A 6,474-nucleotide genomic window follows, 5' to 3' on the forward strand; every position below is an offset into this window, starting at 1 on the left:
ACATTTTTCAGTTGGTCTTCATTCAAGCTTTTCAGAAAGTCATATGATTCAGTAATCCTAATACGAGTCATCTCTACATTTACATCTATTTTATGACCACAACATTCGTCTAATTTTATATATCAATATGTGCACCCGGTGGAAATGAAACCAAGGTGATTTCATTCCTTGATTGTTTATTTCCCGATCTCTAGCTTATTTTTATGTATATTTATTTTACAGATTTTACCATACACTTTTAGAGTTGACTAAACAATAGCAAAAGTTAAGTATTAAAAGCTACCATGTCTAATTGTCTATTGATAGGATATTTGGTTCTTATCAATACAGTACTACTTTAAGATATTTGGTATAGTTTTAAAGTCGAATAAATGTTGAACCTTTTCATATTTATTGCGCTACCTATATTTTTTTCCCTATATAACATATAACAGTGTGATAAGAAAAAAAAATAGATGATATTCTTTCAAACACGAAACACTTTTACAGATATATATTTTATAGATTATTTTACTAAAATTTCTTACATCGATCAATAAAAATTTAAATAGATTAATCATTAAACAAACATACTTATAAATGTATAGATGGCTTAGATATACGTACCCACTTTGATCAACTTCATTCCTCTGGTGGTACGGGTATAGTTTCAGGCTCGGGAGCACGCGGAACCTTAAACGTAACATGCAGCATTCCACCAGAATACTCCTTAGTATCGAACGTAATAGTTTCCTCTATTGGGTTTCAGTGGTGACCAGTCAAAATTTTATTTATTAAAACCGGTTTAATAAACATGACAAATAATAATTAACCTCATTAATTAATAAATGCGCAACGGAATATAAACGAATAATCAGCATCGAAACTAAACCCGACAGGATCCGGTTACAAAACCATACAAGCACGGTAATAATAGCAACCAAATAAATATAATTATAAGCCGACAATATTTAAGTTTACTTCGGTTAATAAATAACCGGTCGAGACACCGAGAGTTAACGAGCGACGTTAGGTGACGAATGGCGGCTAGTCAGCGGCAGCAGCGCAGTATGGCGCGTGCTACACGGCGTTGAGCGGTGGTGGCCGGTGATTTGTAGCGGCGTTTACCGTGGCTTTAAACTTGGCTGTCGTCGTTCCGGTGGTCTATGTGAGATTATGCACCAGAATATACTAAAATCTTGGAGTGACGTCCAAGACTTCCTTTACGGCTGGGTGGGTTTTCAATCAGATGATTGATTATTTTCATATATTAATCATAATATTGTTTTTATAACCATCTTCCATGTCCCATATATTAATTAAGCCCGACACTCGTTTAAAGCCCGTTACAAGTTTGTTTAACTAGTAAACAAACTTTATAATATAACTAGTGTTTATATTTAGTATAAACAATATTACTCGTTAATTATTCGTCAATACCGGTTGACTAATTTAAGCGGGTTTCATGCTCGTTAACCAAGGTGTAACTCTTACGGGCCATAACCCAGTTGGCCGTATTGACTTACCCGAACCGGTCCATAATTCCAACACTCTCCCACTTGGACAGTTTCTGATTAAGTTACTCAATACTGACAGCCAGCGGTGCTCTAGCTACACATAGCTGCCCCCAACAGGTTATAACATTTTAAATTCATTAACCAAAATAATTTTGGAATACACTATTGCAAGATAACGAATTTATGGTAATTGTTGTCATCTATCCTTTCTGTATAAAACATCAATTGAACAATGAGACATGGATCAGGTTCAATCTCATATGACGTTCAATCATTATAGTTCTCGATCAAGAATCAAAGTGGTCCAATCAAACACACAGTTAGTTTGGGTGAGGCCTCACACTTTACCAGTTTGAATCAACGAGGAAACCAAGATGTCTAACTGTTACATATCATGTAAGAGTACAGAATCCCATCTTGATTACATACAACTCCCACTGAACTTCAGATCATTCCCAACTAATGCCTTTATAGCTGGCAGTTACGCGACAACGGTTGACATTGATCAAAGAATGGCCTTTAGTAAACGAAAGTTCTAATATGTATCTCAGGTCTAAGGATACTAAATGAGTATACCAATATCAAGACATCTTATGACTAAGATCCATGAAGATGATTTGATGCGAGTTACATCCAACGTCATTCGAGGTCTGTGAGTTTGGAAGTCAACTCCTTGAGTCCAAAGTCAGAATAGTCTTAATTCAGAGCCGTTCCCACGAGTCTGACCGACTACGGATAATTTAGAATACAATATTCATGGATTAAACGTATTAAAATCGAACATAGTTATATTATTTAACATTTATATTTAACCATTAAATCAAAAGAGAACTTAAAGTATAACTGTTTGAAATGTTCACACATCCAAATACTAAATCAAAACAAACTACTAGCTAATCTAAGACCGATAGCATCTCTGTGATGATCATGCTTGTCCTGAGTCATCGGTTTAGTGAACGGGTCAGCTAGGTTTTGATCTGTGTCTACTTTGCTTATTATAATGTCTCCTTGTTCCAGTATATCCCGTATATAGTGGAACTTACTTAGAATGTGCTTGGCCCTGTGATGAGATCTGAGCTCTTTGGCTTGAGCAATGGCTCCTGTGTTATCACAGATTACGTCGATCAGTTTCCGAAAACTTGGAACCAGGTCGAGGTGGGCTATGAATTTCTTCATCCAAGCAAATTATGAGCGAGAACCATCTCGGTCATTCTGGAAGCTAGCATAAGTGTAACACCTTACAATGAGCTCTTCTTCCACTCCTCCAAACACTAAGAACATGTCCTTTGTCCTTTTCAGGTATCTTAGAATATTCTTTACAGCAGTCCAGTAGGCAATGCCATGGTTCTGCTGAAAATGACCAGTCATGCTTAGCGCATACGAGACGTCAGGTCTAGTACATAACATTGCATAGATGATAGAACCAATCACTGAAGCATATGGAATTGCTTGCATGTGCTTAGTTTTAATATCCGTTGCCGGAGATTGTGATTTGTTCAACACGGTTCCTTTAGCCATAGAGACAACTCCTTTCTTGGAGTTATCATTGAGAAGCGTGTCATTACTTTATCTATGTAATTTGACTTAGCCCTAGAAGCCGCTTAGACCTATCTAGGTAGATCTTTATTCCAAGAATATAAGCAGCTTCACCAAGATTTTTCATTGCGAAACAAGATCTCAACCAGTGCTTAACTTCCTTAAGCATAGGAATGTTGTTTCCAATGATCAGTATATCATCCACATACAAGGTGAGGAATGATATAGTTCTCCCACTTGAGAAGGTTTCGCCAAAGTCAACACCTTGAGTTTGAGTAAAGCTTTTCGCTAATAGCAGTGCTTTATAGGTGTATACATTTCCATGCATGTTGGTTTTCCTTTTGAAAATCCACTTGCTCCCTATTGCCCGACATTTGGGGGGTAGCTCAACCAAGTTCCAGACTTGATTGTCGCGCATAGATTGCATCTCGGCGTTCATGGCATCTTGCCATTTCCCAGATTCCGGATCTAAGATAGCAGATTTGTAATTAGCAGGTTCGTCGCTTGACTCGGCTACTAAGAGGACCTCGGGACCATCTAGATGCCATAGGTATTTAGAGTTTGGTACGCGAGTCCTATTACTTCTGCGAACGCTTGTGTTCATGTCCGATGTATCAGCAACAACAACTTGTTGATCAGACGTTCCAACTTCCTCAGTGGTAGTTTGTAGTTCTTGAATTTCTTCAAGATTGACAATATTATCTCCAGTTCCTCGATCGAGAATTTCCTTCTGAGAAAGTGGCCCTTCCTTTTGATAGAAATCACATTTGTATCAGGATGGAAGAAATAATATCCGCTTTGGTTATAGTATCCGACGAAAACAACTTTTACGCCGCGAGGATCGAGCTTATCGTTAGAATCACTAGTGACATAAGCATCACATCCCCATACTCTAAGGAAAGACAAATTGGGTTTTCGCCCATGCCATATCTCATATGGGGTTTTGCTTACCTTTTTAGTTGGAGCCAGATTGACAATACGGGCAGCGGTTAAAAGGGCAAAGCTCCAAAAGGAGTGAGGCAAGTTAGTTCTACACATCATTGGTCGGACCTTGTTTAGCAGTGTTCGATTTCTCCTCTCGCTCACGCCATTGTGTTGGGGTGTGCCAGGTGGAGTGAGCTGTGAAACAATTCCACGCTCTTTCAGATGATGTATAAATTCTGAGCTGAGATACTCTCCACCTCGATCTGATTGAAGCATTCTAATAGTTTTCCCGAGTTGGTTTTCCACTTCGTTTTGAAACTCTTTGAACTTCTAAAAGGTTTCATGCTTGTGTTTCATAAGATACACATAGGCATATCGACTTTAATCGTCAATGAAAGAAACAAAGTATCTTTCATGATTCCTAGACATGGTTATGAAAGGACCGCATACATCAGTATGTATGATTCCCAGCAGATCCTTTGCTCGTTCATTCTTATGAGTGAAGGAGCCTTTAGCGAGTTTGCCAGCTAAACAAGATTCGCAGTCATCAAAAGAGTCCGGTCATGTGGATTCTAGAATCCCTTCGGATTGGAGTCTCTTGACTCGTGCCTTGCTTATGTGGCCAAGTCGGCAATGCCATAGAAATGTATCATTGATGCCAAATTTGATACGTTTAGAAAGATTATATACATTATTGTTTATTTGAACATCAGTCTCATAAATACCATTTCGAGGCTTAGCCTCAAAATAAAAGATATCATTCAAGAGGCAGAAATAGCAGTACCATTAAAAGCGTACTTAAATCCTTGTTCAAATAGCAAAGAAACTGATATGATGTTTCTGGTCAAACCAGGTGCAAACAAACAGTTGTTTAAAGTAACTACAAGACCAGATGGACAAGAAAAACGATATGTGCCAGTTGCAAGAACTAGGACTCTCTTCCCATCACCAACGATGGGTTCCATGCTGCCTTGTTTCAGCTTCTTCCAGTTTTTAGGCTCCTGCAAGACATTAACGATGTGGTAACCACATCCGGTATCAAATACCCATGTGTTTCTAGAGACAGTGAAAAGTTTAATAACGTAAATAGAAATACCTTTAGAGGAGCTTTCACCATTGGTCCTCTGCCTTTTCATCTCAGCAAGATAGTCGGGATAGTTACGCTTCCAGTGTCCCATTTTGTTGCACTTGTAGCACTGGCGCTCCTCAGGAGGCGGCGGTGGTACCTTTGTAACACCTTTGTTAGTGTTGGTGGCAGACCTGGCAGCAACAGTAACATTCTTCTTGCCTTTACCGTTATGACCCCGGTTCTTGGGTTTAGGCTTGACGACACCAGCAGATCGAACCATAAGAACTTGATTGTTTTAGCGGGAATATTCATCTCAGCCGTCTTGAGCATTCCATGAAGCTCCGGCACTGTCTTCACCCAGCCATTCATATTGAAATTCATTACGAACTGGTCGTAAGAGCTAGGAAGAGAGTTCAGGATGAAATCCGCTGCCATTTCATCTAACAGGGGATAATCAAGTTTCCTTAGTTGTTCGATGTACCCTTTCATCTTGACGACATGCGCACTGACAGGTGATCCTTGTTCCATTCTGCAGCTGATAAGCTGCTTTATGGTGTCATAGCATTCTTGACGGGCTTGTTTCTGGAACATGCCCTTGAGTTGTTTAGGCATCTCATAGGCACCAAAATCTTCCAAGCCTTTAGCAAGCTCGTAAGAAATGGTGGCTAGCATGATACAGGTGACTTCAGCCGAGTCATCCATATGCTTGTCAAGAACCCTCTTGGCATCAGTAGTATTGTTTTCAGGCTCGGTTGGAACAGGTCCATCGAGAACATAGTGCTTCTTTGCCATTTTGAGAACAAGTCCCAAATTGCGATGCCATTCAAGAAAGTTGATGGCATTCAGCTTTTCTTTCTCAAGAATAGTCTTGAGAGTGAATGAGGAGTTATTATCTGTTGACATCTGTTAAATAAGCAAAAGTAATTTAATTAGTATTTTCGATGTCTTAATCCTATTATCAATGACCCAATAACATTAATAAAATAGGAACTTGAGAATCTGGCTTCCAGTTACTAATGGCAGCTGTAGCACACAACATTAGTAAGTGGTTAGGTAGACAGACAACGATTGCCAATTGTGAACAAAGCACAACTCTCGGTTATGAGGTCTATTAAGATAACACTTGTCTAAGTAGATATGTTTAGCCTCATCTATGCCCACCTTAGTCTCCAGACAGCTGTAGCACGTAACAAGAGAGTAAAGTATTAGTCGCCCTAGTATAGTCACTTGTGAAAGGGCCGGATGTGTCAATGAAACCCTTTCACTTTGAAGGGACAGGCTAGAAATCAAGTGCGGTGCTGTAGCTCCAAACACTTGAAGTTTCGCAGTATGCCTCAAGTGTGACTTATAGTAGAATGACATATACTATTAATTTTAAAATTGAGATTAATTTTAAATATTACCGAATAGGGTAAAATTCCAGTTTTACTATATTAATCGAGACAAGTT

The sequence above is a fragment of the Bidens hawaiensis genome, unplaced genomic scaffold (genome assembly GCF_021521415.1).
Source record: "Bidens hawaiensis isolate Kalapana, Puna unplaced genomic scaffold, B.hawaiensis_p1.1 tig00003126_1, whole genome shotgun sequence".
NCBI classification, from domain to species: Eukaryota; Viridiplantae; Streptophyta; class Magnoliopsida; order Asterales; family Asteraceae; genus Bidens; species Bidens hawaiensis.